This window comes from Scyliorhinus canicula, chromosome 12 (genome assembly GCF_902713615.1).
Source record: "Scyliorhinus canicula chromosome 12, sScyCan1.1, whole genome shotgun sequence".
In the NCBI taxonomy this organism is placed as follows: Eukaryota; Metazoa; Chordata; class Chondrichthyes; order Carcharhiniformes; family Scyliorhinidae; genus Scyliorhinus; species Scyliorhinus canicula.
Window position 1 is genome coordinate 121128377 of NC_052157.1, and position 24888 is coordinate 121153264.

General features: G+C 43.5%; 1 long non-coding RNA gene across 1 annotated transcript in view; it reads left to right on the top strand.

Annotated features, from left to right (window-relative positions):
* Positions 1 to 1712: 1712 nt before the first annotated feature.
* Positions 1713 to 24888, top strand: part of LOC119974613 — a 28122-nt gene continuing 4946 nt past the window's right edge. Inside the window, exons 1-3 of the long non-coding RNA XR_005462535.1 lie at positions 1713 to 1808; positions 3163 to 3274; positions 8302 to 8455. This is a non-coding gene — a long non-coding RNA (uncharacterized LOC119974613). The remainder of the gene's footprint in view (positions 1809 to 3162; positions 3275 to 8301; positions 8456 to 24888) is intronic.

Genomic DNA, 24888 nt, shown 5'->3' on the forward strand with positions numbered 1-24888 from the left:
CGTTTTAGACTGATCAATGTCAGGTGCAGTAGCTTCAATGCTGATCAGAAATTTGAACCAATATTTCTCAATACCAGTCTGAGAAAAGTGCTTTCATTGCACCATTGTGACTGTTATACCCCCTCGGAGGTCACGGACCATCCACCATCTCCTTCCTGTGACCACCATGGAGTATGAATCTCCCCAGTAAAACAGGGCGGGGCATCCCCTTAACAAGGGAGAACCTCATTGTATAAAACCCTGACCTGGGTCGGGGCAAGGAGAGTTAGTTGTGTTAATTGTGTGTACATAAATAAACCAGAGTTTATTTTATCCTACCATGGGTTCTGTTAGATTTTATACTGGCGATGAGGCTAAAGTGCCGGTATGTAATGCAGTTGTTCTACTGGAAAGATTCTTGATGAATTTCCCTAGAAAGTTGACAAATCCTAGAAAGCATAAGACTGCTTTCTTGTCTTGCAGTATTTGCATTGATTTGCTGGCTTGTACTTTGTCTTCGTCCGGCTTGATACCATTGGCTCCAATGTTGTCACCGTAGGATTTCAAAGAGGCGGCAAACATACATTTAGCTTGGTTCAGCTTCAAACCTTAGCTGTGTATTATTTTGAATACTTTTCTAAGACGATTTATGTGTTCTTCTGCGTTGTGGACCAGATGATCATGCCATCTACATAAACACGAACACCTTCTAGATTTTCCTTCATTTGTCCCATTGTACGATGAAAAATTTCCAAAGCAGATATGATTTCAAAGGGCATTCTATTGAAACAATACCTTCTGAAAGGTGTGTTGAAGGTACAGAGGAGCTTGCTGGAGTCATCCAGTTGTATCTGCCAAAAACCTTGTGAAGCATCAAGTTTGGTAAAAAATTTGGCATTGGCCATTTCAGATATGATTTCCTCGCACTTTGGTATTGAGTGGTGTTCTCTTCTAATATTACAAAAGAGATCTTTTGGATCCATACAGATTCTAATGTCACCCGTTGTTTTTTTGACACAGACGAGGGAGCTAACCCAGTCAGTATCTTTGATATTATTCGTTGTGCTTGACGTCTTGCTGGTTCAGCCTTCAATCTGTCTTTGAGAGGAGCAGGTACACATCTGGGTGGATGTATCACATGTTTGGTATCTTTTTTCAAAAGTATCTTGTACTTATATGGTCGTGTATCCATGCCTTGAAATACATCAGGGTATTCCTGTAAAAATTGCTGGATGTCTTCTGTAAGTGTAGCTGATTCAAATTCTTTGAATGAGCTACAAATCCTTACAAGCTTGAGCACCCAATCGTGAAGAACGATTGTCATCCACTATCTCAAATCTGATTTGTTTGTGAATGTCCCAATTGGTGCCACTCAAATAACACGATCCATGTGATATAATTGGATTTCCATTATAATCTTTTAAAGAACACTCTGGAGGAATTATGTCATGGTGACTTTTAATCACAGACAAATCTTTGGAATTCAGAAGATTCACTGAAGCACCAGTGTCCAATTTGAATGAGATTGGAACATTATTAATACGGACAGTAGTCATCTATTCATTGCTGATGACGTTGACTTCTTGATCTTTTGTTGCTTGAAGATCCTTTTTATTTTCATGTGGAACTTTTTGTGTTGCTTAGAGATTTTTTTTGCTTGCTTTCACAGGAGTCTGCGTAGATGCCTCAACCACTCCAATGAAGAAGGTATTTTCTGACAAGAAAATATCATCATCTTGTGTGGAATCTTGTTGAGTGTTGATTTGTTCATCCTTGTCAACAGCTCTCATTGTAGTTCTGTTTATGTGCAGGAGGAGCATAACTTGCAGGTGATTGACACTGAGAAGCATAATGGTTAAGCTTGGAACATCTCAGACAGCGTTTATCTGTGCCTTTAAGTGGGCGTGCCCACACCTATACCTCGTTAACATGTTGTTGTTGTGACATATGTTTGACGTTCGCGCAAGCGCAGACCTCTTTTTTGGCATCTCGCATTTCTGTGCGCAGTGCGCATGTCCCGAGCTTGAGAATGTGTGCGCTGGGTAGCTGCTGTCCCGAACAGTCTTCTGTGCTGCCTGTGGCACCATTTTTATTTTTTTCTGCCTCGTGAATTACTTTTGCGCCTTTTTCCTTCGGATAAAATTCTAAATACTGACTTTTGGCCTGTTCACGGGAGATATTTCTCTATTGTGATTTTCAACGTTAAATAGTTTTCCAAATTAAAGCAATTCTCGTACAGTATCATCAGTTATTCCATAAACAATTTGATCTCTTACAAGAGAATCATGAAGATCCGCATAGTTACATGTTTGAGCTACAAGTTTGAGATCTGTAAAGAAGTTATTCACCGGTTCACCAACTTTTTGAACACGCTTATGAAACCTGAATCTTTTTAAAATTTCATTAGTTTGCATCTTGCAATGGTCATCAAATTTTGCGATAATTTGATCAAAGTTCGACTTATCTTCAGTAGCAGCAGAATTAAACGAATTATATATTTCAGTTGCTTGCTGTCCTCCGAGGGACAGGAGCAAAGCGATTCGTTTTGCATCAGACACAGCATATACATCACTAGCTTCCAGATAGAGTTGAAATTGTTGTTTAAATAACTTCCAGTTTAAATTCAGATTACCAGTGGTCTTTAGATGTCTTGGAGCTTGAACTTGGTCCATGGATACTCTGTTTTCGTCAAAGATTCCAAATTTGCGATGACTTCCGTCGTCGAATAGTTGATTCAGATGTTTCTTCTTTTTTTGTTCAAATTTCTTTACTAGTCTTTCTTAAAAGCCTAATTGAACCTGGTACCATGTCATATTACCTTACGTAATATATATATTGTTCTTTTCAACCAGCCGAGCTGTTGAAATGAGCAGTAGTCTTCTTGTAAAGAAAATTAATTTATTGAGTAATATAAATAAATATTGTGAGTTATTTTACTTAATACTCAACCAGTAAATAAAGAAACAATTGTGGAGATAACTAATTAATTTATACAATACGATGCTTTGATAACAAATAACTTCTCTCTCTAGCTTTACTATGTCTGTCCTCTCTTTACTCCTGATACACACTTTCCTCAGAAAGAGTGGGAAAACCATTAATATAGGTTCTGATAGTGAGACCTCTAGTATTCAACTGCCTGTACTAGCATTGCATATATTGATCATGTATATTGATACACAGGGATCACCACACGCAAGACTTTTCTGAACCTGAAACAGAAACCCAACTTGTGAGCAAGAAAGCAGCTGAAGGCTGAGGTCCAGCGAGACATTCACGATCTAAGCAACAAATGGTAGGTGGAGAAAGTGCAGGAGATCCAGAAGTTAGCTGACAAACATGGGGCTGGGTTCTCCGCTGTCAGGATTCTCTGTTCCGCCGGCAGATAAATTGTCAGAGGGGCATATACTGGAGGTTATTGTTTCTATGGATGCGGAGAAGGCCTTTGATTGGGTGGAGTGGAGGTATTTATTTGAAATTTTGGGGAGGTTTGGGTTTGGCCGGAAGGTGTATCTGCTGTATGTATCCCCTGGTGGCAAGTGTATGTACAAAAGAGGTGGGTTTGCAGAGTTTTGGACTGCACAGGGGAACAAGCTGGGTGTCCATTGTCGCCATTGTTGTTTGCGCTGGTGATGGCCCTCAGGGGGTCTGTGGAGTGCCAGGGAATTGTGAGGGGAAGCAAGGAGCACTGGGTGTCGTTGTACAAAGAAAATAGAAAATACAGCACAGAACAGGCCCTTCGGCCCACAATATTGTGCTGAACTCTTGTCCTAGATTAAGAACAAATTAACTACACCCCATCATTCTACCGTAATCCATGTACCTATCAAATAGCCGCTTGAAGGTCCTAATGTTTCCGACACAACTACTTCCACAGGCAGTGCATTCCATGTCCCCACTCCTCTCTGGGTAAAGAACCTACTTCTGACATCCCCCCTATATCTTCCACCATTCACCTCAAATTTATGCCCCCTTGTAATGGTTTGTTCCACCCGGGGAAAAAGTCTCTTCCAGTCTACTCTATCTATTCCCCTGATCATCTTATAAACCTCTATCAAGTCTCCCCTCATCCTGCTCCATTCTAATGAGAAAAGGCCAAGCACCCTCAATCTTACCTCATAAGACTTACTCTCCTCTCCAGACAATATCCTGGTAAATCTCTTTTGCACCTTTTCCAAAACTTCCACATCTTTCCTAAAATGAGGCGACCAGAACTGCACACAGTTCTCCAAATGCGGCTTTACCAAGGTTTTGTACAGCTGCATCATCACCTCACGGCTCTTAAATTCAATCCCTCTGCTAATGAACACAAGCACACCATAGGCCTTCTTCACAGCTCTATCCACTTGAGTGGCAACTTTCAAAGATCTATGAACATAGACCCCAAGATCTCTCTGCTCCTCCACATTGCCAAGAATCCTACCGTTAACCCTGTGTTCCGCATTCATATTTGTCCTTCCAAAATGGACAAACTCACACTTTTCAGGGTTAAACTCTATCTGCCACTTCTGAGCCCAGCTCTGCATCCTATCTATGTCTCTTTGCAGCCGACAACAACCTTCCTCACTATCCACAACTCCACCAATCTTCGTATTGTCTGCAAATTTACTGACCCACCCTTCAACTCCCTCATCCAAGTCATTAATGAAAATCACAAACAGCAGAGGACCTAGAACTGATCCCTGCAGTATGCCACTGGTAATTGGGCTCCAGGCTGAATATTTGCCATTCACCATCACTCTCTGACTTCTATCGGTTAGCCAGTTCGTTATCCAACCGGCCAAATTTCCCACTATCCCATGCCTCCTTACTTTCTGCATAAGCCTACCATGGGGAACCTTATCAAATGCCTTACTAAAATCTATGTACACTACATCCACGGCTTTACCTTCATCCACGTGCTTGGTCACCTCCTCAAAGAATTCAATAAGACTTGTGAGGCAAGGCCTACCCCTCACAAATCCGTGCTGACTATCCCTAATCAAGCAGTGTCTTTCCAGATGCTCAGAAATCCTATCCCTCAGTACCCTTTCCATTACTTTGCCTACCACCGAAGTAAGGCTAACTGGCCTGTAATTCCCAGGGTTATTCCTGTTCCCTTTTTTGAACAGGGGCACAACATTCGCCACTCTGCAATCCCCTGCTACCACCCCTGTTGACAGTGAGGACAAAAAGATCATTGCCAACGGCTCTGCAATTTCATCTCTTGCTTCCCATAGAATCCTTGGATAGATCCCATCAAGCCCGGGGGACTTGTCTATCCTCGAGATTTTCAAAATGCCCAACACATCTTCCTTCCTAACAAGTATCTCCTCAAGCTTACCAGTCTGTTTCACACTGTCCTCCCCAACAATATGGCCCCTTTCATTCATAAATACTGAAGAAAAGTACTCGTTCAAGACCTCTCCTATCTCTTCAGACTCAATACACAATTTCCTGCTACTGTCCTTGATCGGACCTACCCTCACTCTAGTCATTCTCATATTTCTCACATATGTGTAAAAGACCTTGGGGTTTTCCTTGATCCTACCCGCCAAAGATTTTTCATGCCCACTCTTAGCTCTCCTAATCCCTTTCTTCAGTTCCCTCCTGGCTATCTTGTATCCCTCCAGTGCCATGTCTGAACCTTGTTTCTTCAGCCTTACATAGGTATCCTTCTTCCTCAGCCTCACATAAGTCTACTTCTTCCACTTAACAAGATATCCAACCTCTCTTGTCAACCATGGTTCCCTCACTTGACCATTTTTTCCCTGCCTGACAGGGACATATATATCAAGGACACGTAGTATCTGTTCCTTGAACAAGTTCCACATTTCAATTGTGTCCTTCTCTGACAGCCTATGTTCCCAACTTATGCACTTTAGTTCTATTTACCCTTCCCGCAATTGTATCCCTTGCTCTGTTGCACGCACCTAACTCTCTCCATTACTAAAGTGAAAGTCACAGAATTGTGGTCACTATCTCCAAAATGCTCCACCACTAACAAATCTATCACTTGCCCTGGTTCATTACCAAGTACAAAATCCAATATGGCCTCCCCTCTGGTCGGAAAATCTACATACTGTGTTAGAAAAGCTTCCTGGACACATTGCACAAACACCACCCCATCCAAACTATTTGATCTAAAGATTTTCCACTCAATATTTGGGAAGTTGAAGTCACCCATGACTACTACCCTGTGACTTTGCACCTTTCCAAAACTTGTTTCCCAATCTGTTCCTCCACATCTCTACTCTATTGGGGGGCGTATAGAAAACTCCCAACAAGGTGACTGCTCCTTTCCTATTTTTGACTTCAACCCATACTACCTCAGTAAGCAGATCCTCCTCGAACTGCCTTTCTGCAGCTGTTATACTATCTCTAATTAACAATGCCACCCCCCCACCTCTTTTACCACCCTCCCTAATCTTGTTGAAACATCTATAACTAGGAACCTCCAACAATCATTTCTGCCCTTCTTCTATCCAAGTTTCTGTGATGGCCACCACATCGTAGTCCCAAGTACTGATTCATGCCTTAAGTTCACCCACCTTATTCCTGATGATTCTTGCGTTGAAGTATACACACTTCAACCCATCTCCGTGCCTGCAGGTACTCTCCTTTGTCAGTGTTACCTTCCCCACAGCCTCACTACACGCTTTGACGTCCTGAACATCGGCTACCTTAGTTGCTGGACTACAAATCCGGTTCCCCATTCCCCAATCAAATTAGTTTCAACCCTCCCGAAGAGTACTAGAAAACCTCTCTCCTAGGATATTGGTGCCCCTCTGGCTCAGATGCAACCCGTCCTGCTTGTACAGGTCCCACCTTCCCCAGAATGCGCTCCAATTATCCAAATACCTGAAGCCCTCCCTCCTACACCATTCCTGCAGCCACGTGTTCAACTGCACTCTCTCCCTATTCCTAGCCTCGCTATCACGTGGCACCAGCAACAAACCAGAGATGAGAACTCTGTCTATCCTGGCTTTTAACTACCAGCCTAAGTCCCTAAACTCGTTTATTACATCCACACCCCTTTTCCTACCTACGTTGTTGGTACCAATGTGCACCACGGCTTCTGGCTGCTCCTCCTCCACCTTAAGGACCCTGAAGACACGATCTGAGACGTCATGGACCCTGACACCCGGGAGGCAACAAACCATCCGAAAGTCTTGCCCGTGCCTACAAAACCGCCTGTCTGTACCTCTAACTATTGAGGTACAGACCTATGCTACCTATAACTGGTGCTCTCCTAATCTCCCCCCTTCCCTTCTGAGCCCCAGAGCTGTACCTCGTGCCAGAGACCCGGGCACTGCAGCCTACCCCTGCTAGGTAACCCCCCCCCAACAGTATCCAAAGCGGTATACTTATTGAGAGGAACGTCCACGGGGATCCCTGCACTGACTGCATCCTCCTCTTCCTACCTCTAACTGTTACCCAGCTACCTTTGTTCTCAGGTGTAACTATGTCCCTGTAGCATTTATCACCCCCTCAGCTTCCCGAATGATCCTCAGTTGATCCAGCTCCAACTCCAGTTCCCGAACACGGTCTGTGAGGAGCTGGAGATTGCTGCACTTCCCGCAGGTCTCCCTTACCTCGAAAATACTGCAGGAGGAACATTCCACTGCCCTAGCTGTCATCACCTCTACTTAGTCTCCCAGTAAGAAAGAAAAATAGCTTACTTGCTCACAGCACGGAGTCTCTTTTTTATGTTAGAGGAGGAGGGAGGGTGGGAGACACTACATGTGTAGTGTCTCGGGTTTCCTCACCATTCAAATTTATTGGGTAATACAAACCTTCCCAGGTCTCCCCACGGCTGACTTCCGGTTTCCTGCTGCTCTGGGGAAAAAAAAGCTCCGAAAAAGTAAGTTAACTATCAAAAACTCAGCTTACCTTTCAGCTCTCCCCTCCAAAAATTGCTCCCCTCTCTGCCCGCTCCGCTGGAAGAATGAGGCCTGTTATTGTTTGTGTCGGACCCGCTGGGGAATAGGCGTAGGATCATGGGAATATTGGAGAGGTTTGGGACCTTCTCCGGGTATAAGTTAAATGTTGGGAATAGTGAGGCATTTCCGGTGAATGTGAAGGGGCGGAAGGCCAACTTGGAGGAGTTGCCATTCAAGGTAGCTAGGGAAATGTTAAGATATTTGGGGATTCTAGTGATGAAGGAATGGGCCATGATGCATAGGTGGAATTTGACAAAACTTGGTGGAGGAGATTAGGGGGCATTTTAAGAGATGGGACATATTACACCTGAAATTGGCAGGCAGGATGCAGGTGGTAAAGGTGAATGTACTACCGAGTTCCTGTTTGTTTTCCTGACCCTCCCTATCTTTCTCCCTAAAGGCTTCTTCCAGAAGTTGGAGACACTGATCTCGGAGTTCATATGGCAGGGAAGGTGCTGAGGGTAAAGAGGGCTCTGTTGAAGAGGCAGAGACAGAAAAGGGGATTGGCGCTACAGAACCTGTTGCACTATTCTTCGGGGGCTAACGTGAAGCAGGTGAGGCAATGGTAGTGGGAGGGGAGGGGCGGAATGGGTCAGGATGGAGGAGGAGTCCTAGGGGATTCAGTCTGAGGGCTACGGTGATGGCTCTGCTGCCATTAGCACCAGTGAAGTTTATGGGGAGTCCAGAGGTACAGTTGACGATCAGGGTGTGGAATCAGCTGAGGAGACATTTTAAGTTGGAGGAGATGTCGGTGTTGACGTTACTGTGTAGGAATGACAGGTTTAAGCCAGGGGAGTTGAATGGGATGTATGGGAAGTAGAGAGAGGAGGGGCTGGAGAGGGTGAAGGACGTGCACTCGGAAGCAAAGTTTGTATGTCTGGATGAGTTGCAGGAGAGGTTTGGGTTATCGAGGGCGAGTGAATTTAGCAGGTGAGAAACTTTATGCAAAAAGAGTGGAGGGCGTTTCCTAGGTTGTTGGAATACACTTTATTGGAGCAACTGCTGCTCCCAGATGAGTTGGGGGAGGGTAGGATTGGGGATATATATGGGTGGTTGGGGAATAGGGTCAGGATCAAGAACAAATGGGAGGAGGAATTGGGAGGGGAATATGAATTTCTGGAAGGGAAGGGGGCTGATGTTATGGCCGTCACCTCTCAAATTGCCTGGCGAAGGATCCTGCTGAATTGGAGGTCAGAAACGCCGTCATGGGTTGCGGCCAGGCTGGGGAACTTGTACAACTTTCTCTGTTTGAAGAAGATTAAGTTTGAGTTGAGGGGGTCAGCGGAGGGCTTCAAGATGCAGTGGGTATTGCTCATAACGATGTTTGAGGAATTGTTCGTTGCGGGAGAGGAAGGGGAGGGAGAGCAGGTAAAAAGGAGAAAAACTGAACAAACTGTGGATTATGATTTTGTGGATTGTGTATTTTGCATGTTGCTGTTTTTTACACATGTTTGGTATAAAGTACATTTAAACAAAAAAGAAAAGGATGCAGATCCTATACTCTGATCCAACAATCTCATGGGACATCCTGCCCTATGTATCCAAACACCTGTGGGTTGTGAATTCGCCATTCAGTCACATAAAGACCCATGCTAGAAGTTCACAACTCTAAGTAGACTCATCCTTGAATCGAGAAGCAGCCACCACCATTAACGGTGATCGGACATAGATGAAGGCTCCCAGGGTATAACCTATTAAAAATTAACAGCAAACCCAAGTCATCATGTGTGGTATTAAATCAATTGTTATGGGCCAGGGTTTAGAGAACCCCAAAGTGTACCATGGAGTTCACCTGATCCACAACTTTTAATACATTGTGGTATGGGGAGCACATAGCTCACCCCACAGGTATGGGACAGCAGAAAATGGACCAGTAGTTTTTTAAAACAAAACAATATTTATTCTATGAACTCAAGTTAACCTTTTTAAAATAAACAGTGAATATCTTAGCAACCAGTAAATCAAATACACCCACCCAAAGAATACAACACTAAATAACCTGTATGTTGTCCTTTTAACATCCAAAAGACTTAACAAACCTTCAAACAGGAGCACATTAGATTTATATTCAATACTGAGACCTTTTTACAATTCTGAGTTCACCCAAATGATCCATAGATAATCTTTTGATGGCAGAGATCAACAGCAGTGCTGCTCACTTTTAACTTCAGATTCAGCTCACTGAAAAACACAGACACACCCAAGCTTTCTCAAACTGAAAGTAAAAAAACAGAAGTAGAGCTCAGCTTCACCCACACTCTGACATCACTGCAGTTACCTGAGCAGCTCCATTTCTTAAACACCCATTTCTTAAAGGGTACTCTCACATGACACCTCCCCCCAAGAAAAAAAATAAACCATCAACTTCAAGATGGTTTCATTTTTCAACTTTTCACTATCCTTTAAGAAATGCACACAGTAAATATACTTTTGTTTCTAAACACAACACACTCAAATAGGTACAATAATATAGTCCATTTTTGCTCTCCTTCCTCCAACTGAAATCCTTCTCAATTAACAGTCTCTTTGAACAGGAAGGCATCCGCACGGTCTGTCCATTGCTCTAGGTCTCGGCATTTCTCTTTAAAGTCAGATCATAGAGTTCCTTGTAATTCTTCAACACATGCACATTGGTTATCACAGATTTCAGACAGTCAAATGCCTGTTGAAAGTCCGGCGTCCATTGAAATTTTCGACGATTCTTCAACAAGTCCATCAGTGGACCAATTATGCTACAAATCTTTTTCACAAATGTTCGATCAAATCCACTCGTGTCAAGAAATCTCATTATTTCCCTTTGTTTCGAAAACTCCTCAAGGAAAGTGATTTGGGCTTTTCCAAATTCACTTTTGGCTAGGTCTATCACCAAACCCGCCTCCAGAAGTCGATCAAATAACTCCATCAGATGTTTTAAATGTTTTAAATCAAATGTCCATGTCTGGCTGAAAATTACCAGATCGTCTATGTATACCGCACAATTGGGTAACCCTGAAACAACTTTGTTAACCGTTGCAATGGGGCTGGTGCATTTTTCATGCCAAATGGCATAACTTTGAATTGGTATATACCATCTGGAGTCACAAAAGCTGAAATCTCCTTCGCCCTTTCGGATAAAGGTACCTGCCAGTAACCTTTAAGTAAATCCAGTTTGGAAATAAAAACTGAATGTCCCACTTTCTCAATGCAATCCTCCAAACGTGGGATAGGATAAGAGTCTGTTCTTGTAACTGCATTAACCTTTCTATAGTTCACACACAAATGTTGGGTACCGTCTGGTTTAGGCACCATCACTATGGGTGAGCTCCATTGGCTACAACCCACTTGCCTCACGGTAGCATGGTGGTTAGCATCAATGCTTCACAGCTCCAGGGTCCCAGGTTCGATTCCCGGCTGGGTCACTGTCTGTGTGGAGTCTGCACGTCCTCCCTGTGTGTGCGTGGGTTTCCTCCGGGTGCTCCGGTTTCCTCCCACAGTCCAAAGATGTGCGGGTTAGGTGGATTGGCCATGCTAAATTGCCCGTAGTGTAAGGTTAATGGGGGATTGTTGGGTTACGGGTATACGGGTTACGTGGGTTTAAAGTAGGGTGATCATTGTTCGGCACAACATTGAGGGCCGAAGGGCCTGTTCTGTGCTGTACTGTTCTATGTTCTATGTTCTATAATTATGCCATTTTTAGCATACTCTCAATCTCTTTGTTAACCTGTGCCAATTTTAAAGGGTTAAGCCTGTATGGATGTTGTTTGATTGGAACAGCATTTCCCACATCTACATCATGTATAGCCATTTTAGTACTTCCCAATTTATCTCCACAAACTTGCCCATGTGATATCAATAACTCTTTCAGGTCAGTTCATTTTTCCTCTGGAAGGTAACTCAGCAATTTATCCCAATTTTTAAGAACGTCCTCATTTTCCAATTGAATTTGAGGTATGTCAAAATCACAGTCATCTGGATTTGGTTCGTCACTTTGAGTTAGAATCATTAAAACCTCCTCCTTTTTCTCTCCTTCCCTTTCAAGGTACCTTTTAAGCATATTCACATGACACACTCGGTGAGTCTTCCTTCTAACTGGTGTTTTTACCACATAATTCACTTCACTTAATTTCCTTTCAACCTGATAAGGTCCACAAAACCTAGCTTTTAAAGGTTCACCTGTCATTCGTAACAATACTAAATCTTTATCTCCACTGGTAAAACTACAAACTTTGGATTTCTTGTCTGCTCCCCGTTTCATCACATTTTGTGTACCTTTTAAATGTTGTCCAGCCAATTCACCTGCTCTATTTAATCGTTCCCTAAAATTTGACACCTAATCCAATAATGTAATCTCCGATTTCTCATTCACCAATTTTTCCTTAATCAATTTAAGTGGTCCTTTTACCTCATGACCAAAAATTAGTTCAAAAGGACTAAATTTGGTTGACTCACTAGGTGCATCCCTAATTGCAAACAGTACGAATGGAATTCCTTTATTCCAATCCTCTGGATAATCATGACAATAAGCCCTCAACATTGTCTTCAATGTCTGATGCCACCTTTCTAACGCTCCCTGCAATTCTGGATGGTACGCAGTTGATTTAAATTGTTTTATTCCTAAGCTATCCATAACTTCTTTGAATAATCATGAGGTAAAATTTGATCCTTGATCCGATTGTATTTCTGTGGGTAGTCCATATCTTGTAAAGAATTTAAGGAACTCCTCCATAATCTCTTTAGCTGTAAAATTACAAAATGGAATGCCCTCTGGAAACCTAGTAGACACATCCATTATAGTCAAAAGATATTGATTCCCATTTTTTGATTTAGGAAGCGGTCCTACGCAATCAATTAGGACCCTTGTAAAAGGTTCCTCAAATGCTGGAATGGGTATTAAGGGTGCTGGTTCTATCAATGCTTGAGGTTTCCCTATCACTTGACATGTGTGACATGATTGATAAAATTTAACTACATCTTTATGTAGTCCAGGCCAATAAAAATGTTTTTGGATTTTAGCTTGAGTTTTCCTTGTTCCCAAATGACCTTCCACTGGTGCCTCATGTACAACTCGCAACACCTCCTTTCTATACCCTACCGGCAATACTACTTGATGAACTTCTGCCCACTTTTCATCTGCCTGCATATGTAATGGTCTCCATTTTCTCATCAAGACATTACTTTTACGGTAATAACACTCTGGTATACACTCAGATTCCTCTTCCGTGTATGCTTTCTGATACATCGTTTTATTTCTAGATCTTTTTGTTGTAACTCCGCCAATTTTCCTGAACTAAAAATATCCACCTCATCCTCCACCTGTTCTTATTCTTTTTCAACCATCTGATCAAAAATCGTTTCTGATAATTGCACTTCAACTTCATCTTCACTCTTTGATTTCGCCTCTTGTCTTAACCTGTGATTTTGCGACCTTGTTACTACACAATCCAGAAAAACCCAGGATATTCGTCCTTCTACACGTCAGTTGTCTGATTTTCCACTGGCCTATCAACCACAGTAGGCATCACTCCCACTTGTGTTCCAGCTATATCATTACCCAAGATAAACTGTATTCCTGGACAAGATAGTTTCTCTATTACTCCTACTACCACTTCACCACTCTTCACTGGACCTTACTTTATATAATGGAACACTACTCCTCTCACCTCTTTTCTGGCAACATTCTTCCCAAACTACATAACACCTCATCTCTTACCATTAAAGATTGACTAGCTCCTGTATCTCTTAAAATGGTGACTTCTTTACCTGCTCCTCCTGATACACATGAGTGAACTTTACCCACACAAGTAAATTCTTTAAAGAGATCTGGCACCTTCTTATTAATCACCTCTTGATCAGGCTGTACAATCTTTTGCCCCTCCTTCGCTTCACTTGGGCTTTTCTTTACCACTTTAACAAACCCTACTGACTTATCCTGTTTTACCAGATCAGCCTTCCCAGTGCTTTTCTTCAACCACCAGCACTGCGACTTTACATGGCCTTGTTTATTACAGTGAAAACATTTGAAATGTTTCATGTCTCTTCCACCCTCCTGGATTTCTTTTTTAATCTGAGGTACACTCTCCTTATTATCTCCCATCAGATAATCTTTACCTTTACCACTTGAGTATTTCTCATGTTCCCAGCTTCTGTCCCTCACAGGCTGAAACTGATGTCGGAAACCAAGCTTTGATTTATGAACTAATTCATAATCATCTGCCATTTGTGCTACTAACCTCACAGTTTTAACCCTCTGCTCTTCTACAAGAGTTCTCATTATATCAGGAATTGAATTTTTAAACTCCTCCAAAAGTATAATTTCTCTGAGAGCTTCATACGTTTGGTCTATTTTCAAAGCCCTTATCCACCTATCAAAATTACTCTGTGCCTTTCAAACTCCATGTATGTTTGACCAAATTCTTTCCTTAAATGTCTAAACCTTTGTCTGTAGGCTTCAGGCACCAGTTCATATGCACCTAAGAAGGATTTTTTTCACCTCCTCATACATCTCAGATACCTCCTCCGGCAGTGATGCAAACACTTCACTAGCTCTACCTACCAGCTTTGTTTGAATCAGTAATACCCACATGTTCTGTGGCCATTTCATTTGTTTAGCTATCTTCTCAAATGAAATGAAAAATGCGTCCACTTCCTTCTCGTCAAACCTTGGCAATACTTGGACATATTTAAATAGATCCCCACCAAGCCTTCAACTATGATGCTCTTTCTCACTATCCTCATCACTATATTCCAACTGTACGTTTCCATTTACGTCTGCCAATTTTAATTGACTGTCATGTTTCATAGCCATTTTCTGAAGTTCAAACTCTCTCTCTTTATCTTTTTTCCTGATCTATATCTCCCTTTCTCTTTATTTTTGTTCTGCTTGGGCTATTCTTTCTTTTCTCCTTTCTTCTCTCTCCTTTTCTTTTTCCTCCCTCTCTCTTTTGCTTTCCTCTCTCTCTCTTTCCGCTCTCTCTCTTTTGTATTCAAGCTGCTTTAATTCTTTCTCATGTTCCATTTGTTTAATTTGCAACTGAATTTTTGCCATTTCTAATGAGTCAAACTGTATCTCAGGCAACCTTAAATGCTTAGCCACTGCCATAATTACCTCATCTTTTCGCATTTTGCCAGGTAATGTTAACTGCAATGTTTTTGCCAAATCTAACAGTCTCTGTCCGTAAGGTACTGCATGTGACCATCTCCACCCCCAAAAACTTCTGAGCTTCTGAAAGAGCCATTTTCCACAACATACTCCCCATTTAAACTAAAATACCACACCTGAAAAACAACCACAATATGCTCACCCCCTCCCTGTCTTTAAGTTCACTAAGCCAATCCAATAGATAGACTTTTATCCCAGACGAGCCCCCAATTGTTAAGGCCCAGGGTTTACAGAACCCCAAAGCGTACCATGGAGTTCACTTGACCCACAGCTTTTAATAGATTGAGGTATGGGGAGCACACGGCTCACTCTATTTGTATGGGACAGCAGAAAATGGAACAGTGTTTTTTAAAACAAAACAATGTTTATTCTATGAACTCAAGTCAACCATTTTAAAACAGTAAGAAGTCTTCCAAGACCAGGTTAAAGTCCAACATGTTTGTTTCAAACACTAGCTTTCGGAGCACTGCTCCTTCCTCAGGTGAATGGAAGGAGGAAGGAGCAGTGCTCCGAAAGCTAGTGTTTGAAACAAACATGTTGGACTTTAACCTGGTGTTGTAAGACTTCTTACTGTGCTCACCCCAGTCCAACGCCGGCATCTCCACATTTTAAAACAAACAGTGAATATCTTAGCAACCAGTAAATCAAATACACCCTCCAAAGAATGCAACACTAAATAACCTGTATGCTGTCCTTTTAACATCCAAAAGACTTAACAAACCTTCGAACATTAGATTTTTATTCAATACTGAGACCTTTTTGCAGTTCTGGGGTGGAATTCTTCAACCCCCGCAGGGTCGGGGAATCGCCCGGGGCCGGCGTAAATCCCACCCCCGCCGTGGCCAGAATTCTCTGCCACCCAGGAATCGGCGGGAGTGGGAATCACGCCCTGCCGATTGGCATGCCTCCCGCGGCGATTCTTTGGCCCTCAATGGGCTGAAGTCCCGCCGCTGACAGGCCAATCCCGCCGGCAGGAATTGGAGCATCTCTGGTGCCGGTGGGATTGCCGACGCTAGTGGGCCCCCGGGGTCCGGGGGGGGGGGGGGGGGGCGCGGGGCGATCGGACCCCGGTGGGGTGCCCCGACGGTGGCCTGGCCCACGATCGGGGCCCACTGATCGGCGGGCGGGCCAGTGCCTTGGGAGTACTCTTTTTCTTCCGCCACCACCAAGGCCTCCACCACGGCGGAGGCGGAAGAGACCCCCCTACCGGGCATGCGCCGGTGGTGACATCAGCGGCCGCTGACGCACCAGTGCATGCGCAGACCGGCGAAGGCCTTTCGGCCAGCCCCTACGCCAGGCAGCGGGCGCCAATGGCCATTGGTGCCGGTTTTGGTGCCAGTCGGTGTGGCGGAAACCACTCCGGCGCGGGCCTAGCCCCGAAAGGTGCGGAGAATTCCCCACCTTTGGGGAGGCCCGACGCTGGAGTGGTTGGCGCCACTCCGCTACGCTGGGACCCCCCACCCCGCCGGGTAGGGGAGAATCCCGGCCCTGAGTTCACCCAAATGATCCATAGATAGTCTTTTGATCGCAGCGATCAACAGCAGTGCAGCTCACTTTTAACTTCAGTTAGCTTACTGAAAAACACAGACACACCCAAGCTTTCTCAAACTGAAAGTAAAAAAGCAGAAGAAGAGCTCAGCTCCACCCACACTATGACATCACTGCAGTAACATGAGCAGCTCCATTTCTTAAAAGGTACATTTCTTAAACACCCATTTCTTAAAGGGTACTCTCACATGACACAATGCAGTCAATGCTGAAGTGTGTGTTGACCTCTATACGCACTATAGCAGGTTCCTCAGTTATGGAACCGGTGCAAACAGATCTATTGGGAGAAGTGACTTTCATCATTTAGGTCCTCGGGTCCAAACTCTGGGATCCAAATTGCATTCAGCCAGTTGAGGAAAGCATGTCTGGCACTCTTTGCACCCAGATTTGTACCCAGATTTGTCAGTGCAAGTTGCATGCTCAGCAATTTCACTATCATCGGTGTTTAGTCCTTAAAACCACCAATGAAGCACAAAATTCAGGAGGGGAAATAGAAAGAGGAGGGAAAGAGTGAGTAAGGAGAGGAGGAAAAGATTTAGCAACCAAGAAGGCCCCTATTTCCTGAGCTCTCATCAAGGAGCTGATTTACTGTCAAATCTCTGCACGGGCAGCACAATAGCACAGTGCTAGCACTGTTGCTTCACAGCTCCAGGGTCCCAGGTTCGATTCCGGCTTGGATCTCTGTCTGTGTGGAGCTTTCAAGTTCTTCGTGTGTCAGTGTGGGTTTCCTCCAGGTGCTCCGGTTTCCTCCCACAATTCCTGGAAGACGTGCTGTTAGGTTATTACAAGCATGAATGTGGAAGTTGAGAAAGAAGATCATCCCTGATCTTCTTGAATGACAGAGGTAGTTTGAAGTGCCACAGTTTGAGATGAACTCCTCCATGCTTAAGGACATTGTTAACAGTCTGGCAGGCTGTCCAGTGTAACGCCAATCGCTGCTTGATGTCCATCAATGTTTTTTGGGATCTTGGTCCACCACCAACTATATTTGAATCCTCTTCAGCAGAATTAGAATGTAACTTCGCCCTCCAGTAAACTGGCACCTTGTATGTTGTACAGACTTTCCCAAGCCTCGAGCAAAAGGGAATGATCCTTCTCCTCTCCATTTCCTACAGCAATGTCTTGTTTATTGTATCAGGGAATCTTGAGAGTTTGCTCTCTCTCTGCTTTGGCTCTTGGAATATGAATAACCCTACAGCTCTTCCCAGCAAAATGCATCTCCCTTTAGGTGCTGGTGGTCTTTAACTGACCCTCCCAAGGTTGGGCCTCCCCCTTCGCACTTGCAACCTGTGGTAACATGGATACACAGAGCAATGATAGGAATAGACAGGTAGAAAGATATATAAATGTTGCCTGTGGTGCTTTCACACGCACAATGACACCAGGGCATCACAACTTCTCTGCACGTTTTGCCACACAATTAAATTTTGGTCAATTAACTGGTCATTTATCTGTTCTTTGCCATTTGCAATGCCTTCTGTGTGAAAAGTGACTTTTGAACTTGTTTCCAAAACAAGAGAAGCAGAGAGAAAGTTCCTTCGAATTGATTTGTACCAATTTTACAAAACTGCAAGGTGTGCCCTACATACCAAAACTGGAACTAACCAGGGTAAAGACTTGCTTAAAAATCCTGACATTTTGCATTCCTTCGGAAAATATTTTTAGAGATTAAATGATTTATTTTTATCTTGTTGGCTTTTCAGCTGTTTGCAGTAAGGAATGTTTTGAATGACATGTCAGCTTCAAACATATCTTGATTTCATCGGGTGTGTTTATTCTTATATACGAGGAAGTAAAGTTCAGCAGAATTTGCAAGAAAGAAATGTTTCACTTGACCTATTTGGGGATTACCAGGAACTAGGAACAAAATTAAAGAACGTGTCCTCGTCCTCAAGGGTTATTATCTCTGGATTACTACCTGAGCTCCTTGCAAATTGGCATAAAAATTAGAAAATTAGGACAGTAAACCTGTGGCTAAAAGGAGTGGTGTGGGAAAGAGGCGTTCCATTTCCTGGGGCACCTGGCACCAGTATTGGGATCTGTACCATTGGGTTGGTCTCCACCTGAACCGATTTGGGACCACTGTTCAAGCGGAAAAGATAAATAGGGTGGTGACAAGGACTTTAAACTAGCAAATGGGGAGGGGGGGGGGGGGGGAAGGGAGGGAAGGGTAAAACTACAAGAAGTATAATGGTTAATAGGAACCAGAGCAGCAGGTCAGCATGTGAAAAGAAGGTAGAGGTTAATAGCGTGAACAGACAGGGCCAGTCTAACAACGGATGGGTAAGAAAACACAATGTAAGGTTACCGGGGGAGTGAAAGTTGGGGATGAGGCTGAGATTAATGAAGGAGGTCAAAATGTGAAAAGGGTAGTGCGCAAGAGAATCCTGCAGAGGAAAGACAAATCAGTCGGACATTTTTTAAAACCTTGTACCTAAATGCATGCAGTATTTGGAATAAGCTCAATGAGTTGAATGCACAAATCGAGACAAATAGGTATGATTTGGTGGGGATCACTGATAAATTGTTGCAGGAGGATTAGGACTGGGAGTTAAATGTCCAAGGGTACTCAGTATCTGGAAAGGATAGACAGGATGGAACAGGAGGTGGAGTTGCTTTATTGGTTAAAGATGACATCAAGGCTGCATTAAGAAATGATATTGGCACTAAGGGCCAAGATGTTGAATCAATATGGGATGGACATAAAAACAAGGGAAAAAACTCCTTGGGAAGAGTAATTTACAGGCCCCTGACCAATACTTCCAAAGTGGGGCTTGGTATAATCCAAGAAATATATATATATTTAATTTAAAGTGCCGAATTCTTTTTTTTCCAATTAAGGGGTTATTTAGCATGGCTAATCCACCTATCCTACACATCTTTGGGTTGTGGAGGTGAGACCCATGCAGACACAGGAAGACTGTGCAAAGTCCACACGGACAGTGACCTGGGGATGGGATCGAGCCCAGGTCCTCAGTGCTGTGAGGCAGCAGTGCTAACCACTGTGCCACCGTGCCGTCCCCTAAACCAAGAAATAATGAGGGTTTGTAAGAAGGGCACAACAGTAATAATCATGGATGATTTTAACATATATATTGGCTGGATTAATAAAATTGGCAAGGGTAGCCTCAAGGGAGATTTCGCAAAGTGAATGAGGAATTATTTCTTAGAGCAGTATGTTATGGAGTCAACCAGGGAGCAGGCTATTTTAGATTTAGCATTATGTAACTAAGAAGGATTGATAAATAGTCTAGTCGTTAAGGAACCTCTTGGAAGGGGTGACACAGCATGCTAGAATTTCAAATTCAGATTGAGCAAGGGAGGACAGAGTTCCATACTAGTCTTCGCATTGGGCAGAGGTAATTATACAGGCCTGAGGAAAGTTTTGGCCCAAGTAGACTGGGCACAAATAATTGAGAGTAGGACAGATGAGGAACAATGGTGGATGTTCAGAGAGATATTAAACACCTCTCAATTGAAGTATATTCCTGAGAAGAAGAGGAATTGTAAAAGGGACAAAAGCATTCCATGGCTAAACAAAGAATCAAGGAGGACATAAAGGCAAAAATTAGGGCATACCATACTGCAATAGCTAGTGGTAGAACATGGAACATAGAACATTACAGCGCAGTACGGGCCCTTCGGCCCTCGATGTTGCGCTGACCCGTGAAACCATCTGAAGCCTATCTGACCTACACTATTCCATTTTCATCCATATGTCTATCCAGTGACCACTTAAATGCCCTTAAATTTGGCGAGTCTACTACTGTTGCAGGCAGTGCGTTCCACACCCCTACTACTCTCTGAGTAAAGAAACTGCCTCTGACATCTGTCCTATATCTACCACCCCCCCAATTTAAAGCTATGTCCCCTCGTGTTGGTCATCACCATCCAAGGAAAAAGACTCTCACTGTCCACCCTATCTAACCCTCTGACTATCTTATATGTCTCTATTAAGTCACCTCTCAGCCTTCTCCTCTCTAACGAAAACAACCTCAAGTCCCTGAGCCTTTCCTCGTAAGACCTTCCCTCCATACCAGGCAACATCCTAGTAAATCTCCTCTGAACTCTTTCCAAAGCTTCCACATCCTTCCTATAATGTGGTGACCAGAACTGCACGCAGTACTCCAGGTGCGGCCGCACCAGAGTTTTGTACAGCTGCAGCATGACCTCGTGGCTCCGACACTCAATCCCCCTACTGATAAAGGCTAGCACACCATATGCCTTCTTAACAGCCCTATTAACCTGGGTGGCAACTTTCAGGGATTTATGTACCTGGATGCCGAGATATATCTGTTCATCTCCACTACCAAGAATCTTGCCATTAGCCCAGTACTCTGCATTCCTGTTACCCCTTCCAAAGTGAACCACCTCACACTTTTCCGCATTAAACTCCATCTGCCACCTCTCAGCCCAGCTCTGCAGCTTATCTATGTCCCTCTGTAACCTATAACATCCTTCAGCACTATCCACAACTCCACCGACCTTCGTGTCATCTGCAAATTTACTAACCCATCCTTCTACACCCTCTTCCAGGTCATTTATAAACATGACAAACAGCAGTGGCCCCAAAACAGATCCTTGCGGTACACCACTAGTAACTGAACTCCAGGATGAACATTTGCCATTAACCACCACCCTCTGTCTTCTTTCAGCTAGCCAATTACTGATCCAAACCGCTAAATCACATTCAATCCCATACTTCCATATTTTCTGCAATAGCCTACCGTGGGGAACCTTATCAAACGCCTTACTGAAATCCATATACACCACATCAACTGCTTTACCCTCATCCACCTGTTTGGTCACCTTCTCAAAAAACTCAATAAGGTTTGTGAGGCATGACCTACCCTTCACAAAACCGTGTTGAGTATCGCTAATCAACTTGTTCTTTTCAAGATGATTATAAACCCTATCTCTTATAACCTTTTCCAACATTTTACCCACAACCGAAGTAAGGCTCACAGGTCTATAATTACCAGGGTTGTCTCTACTCCCCTTCTTGAACAAGGGGACAACATTTGCTATCCTCCAGTCTTCCGGCACTATTCCTGTCGACAAAGACGACATAAAGATCAAGGATAAAGGCTCTGCAATCTCCTCCCTGGCTTCCCAGAGAATCCGAGGATAAATCCCATCTGGCCCAGGGGACTTATCTATTTTTACACTTTCCAAAATTGCTAACACCTCCTCCTTGTGAACTTCAATCCCATCTAGCCTGGTAAGCTGGAGGTTTGGGAGAACTTTAAAGTTCAGCAAAAAGCTACTAAAATTAGAATCAAAATGCTAAGATGAAGTACAAAAGGAAACTAGCAGAAATCATGAAGACTGATACCAAGAACTTCCATATAGCTAGAGTAAATGTTGCCTTTTAGAGGACGTTACGGGCGAGGTAATAATAGGGAACACACAGAGATGGCAGAGGCACAAATGACAACAATCTCTCCCTCAGCGTCAGCAAAACTAAAGAACTGGTCATTTACTTCAGGAAGCAAAGTATCGTACACATCCTTGTCTGCATCAATGGTGCTGTGGTGATGGTTGACAGCTTCAAATTCCTAGTGCGCACATTATCAACAATCTGTCCTGGTCAATTTACAGTGCAGGAGACCATTTGACCCATCAAGTCTGAACCAGCCCTTGGAAAGAGTAGCCTACCTAAGCCCACTCCTCCACCCTATCCCCACACCAAAGATGTACCCTATCCCCGTAACCCCCAGCTGACCTTTTTGGACACTAAGGGCAAGTTAGCATAGCCAATCCACCTAACCTGCACTTCTTTGGACTGTGGGAGGAAACCGGAGCACCCAGAGGAAACCCACACAGACACGGGGAGAACATGCAGACTCCTCACAGACAGTGCCCCAAACCGGGAATCGAACCCGGGACCCTGGAGCTGTGAAGCAACTATGCTAACCACCGTGCTACCGTGTCCACCCACATCGACAAAGAAAGCACAACAGCGTCTATACATCCTCAGGACACTAAGGAGATTTGGTATGTCCACATTGACTCTTACCAATTTTTACAGATGCACCATAGAAATCATCCTGTCTGGCTGCACCACAGCCTAGTTTAGCAACTGCCCGGCCCAAGATCGTAAGAAACTACAGAGAGTCATGAACATAGCCCAGTCCATCATGTGAATTCGCCTCCCGTCCATTGACTCTGTCTATACCTCCCGCTGCCTTTGGAAAGCGGGAAGCATAATCAAAGACCCCTCCCACCCGGGTTATTCTCTCTTCCAACTTTTACCATCAGGCAGGTGTACAAAAGTCTGAGAACATGCACTAATAGGTTCTAAAACAACTTCTTACCCACTGTTACCAGACTCCTGAATGGCCATCCTATGGACGGAATTGATCTCTTCACATATCTTTTCTACTGAGTAGTACTACACTCCATATGCTCACCTGATGCCTGTACCTATATATTTACATTGTGTATTTATGCATATCTTATGTTTTTTCATGTGTGGATTAATCTGTCTGGACTGTGTGTAGAACAATACTTTTTACTGTACCTTGGTACACATGACAATAAGTCAAATTCAATTCTATTCAATTCACTGAACCAATATTTTGCCTGTCTTCACGGTAAAGGATAATAACATTTTTCGAAGAACTGCAGTTAATGGAGAGGAACTTAGTGCAATAACCATCACTAGGGAGAAGGTATTTAATAAACTAATGGAATTAAAGGCAGATAAGTCTCCAGGACCTGATGGCCTGCACCCTAGGTATGAAAGGAGGTGGCAGCAGAGTTAGTGGACGCATTGGTTATGGTATTTCAAAATTCCATGGATTCTGGAATGGTCCCAGTGCATTGGGAACACACTAATGTATCTCCCCTATTCAAAAAGGGAGAGAGGCAAAAAGTAGGAAATTTTACACCATTTAGCTTGACCTCTGTGGTGAGGAAGTTGCTGGAATCTATCATTAAGGAGGAGGTGACTGAACATTTGGAAGGACAAAGATCAATCCACCATTGTCAGCATGATTTTATGAAGGGCAAGTCATGCTTAACAAACTTGTTTGAGTTCTTTGAGGACGTAACCAGCCAGGTGGATAATGGGGACCTGTGGATGTGGTATATCTAGACTTCCAAAGGCATTTGACAAGATGTCACATAAAAGACTGATCCAGAAGGTGAGATCACAGGGTGTTGAGGGTAAAATACTAGATTGGATTGAGGATTGGGTGACTGATCGGAAGCAGAGGGTTGGGTTAAATGGGTCCTTCACTGGCTGGCGAACTGTGACTAGTGGGGTGCCGCAGGGTTCAGTCCTCGGACCTCACCTGTTTACAACTATATAAATGATCTGCAAGCAGGGACAGAGTGTAACATAGCACAATTTGTAGACGATAATGAAGTAGGTGGGAAAGCAGGTGATGAAGAGAAGATACAGAATTTACAGATGGACATAGATAGGCTAGTAGATTGGGCCAAAATTTGGCAGATGGAGTTTAATGTGGATAAGTGTGAGGTTATCCATTTTGGCCGAAAAAGTAGTCAGGCAAATTATTATTTAAATGGAGCAGATTCAAAATGCACCTGGGTAGAGGGATCTGGTTGTCTTTGCTCATGAAAGTCTGGATGCAGGTACAAAATATAATAAGAAAGGCAAATGGAATGTCAGCATTTATTGCAAAAGGACTAGAGTATAAAAGTAGAGAGGTGTTGTTGCAACTGCAGAGGGTGTTAGTGAGGCCACATCTAGAGTATTGCGGCCAGTTTTGGTCTCCCTATTTGGGGAAGGATTTGGAGGCATTGGAAACAGTTCAGAGGAGATTCACCAGATTGATTCCAGGGATGAAAGGGTTGACGTATGAGGAGAGATTAAACAGTTTGGGCTTATACTTGCTGGAGTTTAGAAGGATGAAAGGGGATCTGACCGAGGTATATAAAAGGAATTGACAAATAAATGTAGACAAAATGTTCCCCTTTTGCACAATCTAGAACAAGAGGTTACAGATATAGGTTGAGAGGTGGTAGATTTAGAACTGAGATGAGCAGGCACTACTTCTCGCAGAGAGTGGTGAATTTGTATAACTCGCTGCCCCATACTGCGGTGGAGTCCAAATCATTAAATGGTTTCAAGAGGGAGATAGATATATTTATGATTTAAAAAACAGATCAAGTGAATATGGGGAACATGTAGGGAGCTGGCTTTAAGACCAGGAAGTGATCAGCCATGATCTAATTCAATGGCGGAGCGGGCTCGAAGGGCTGAATTGTCTACATCTGCTCCTAATTCCTATTTTCCTGTGTTGACCAACATTGAATTGGAACCCATTAGAG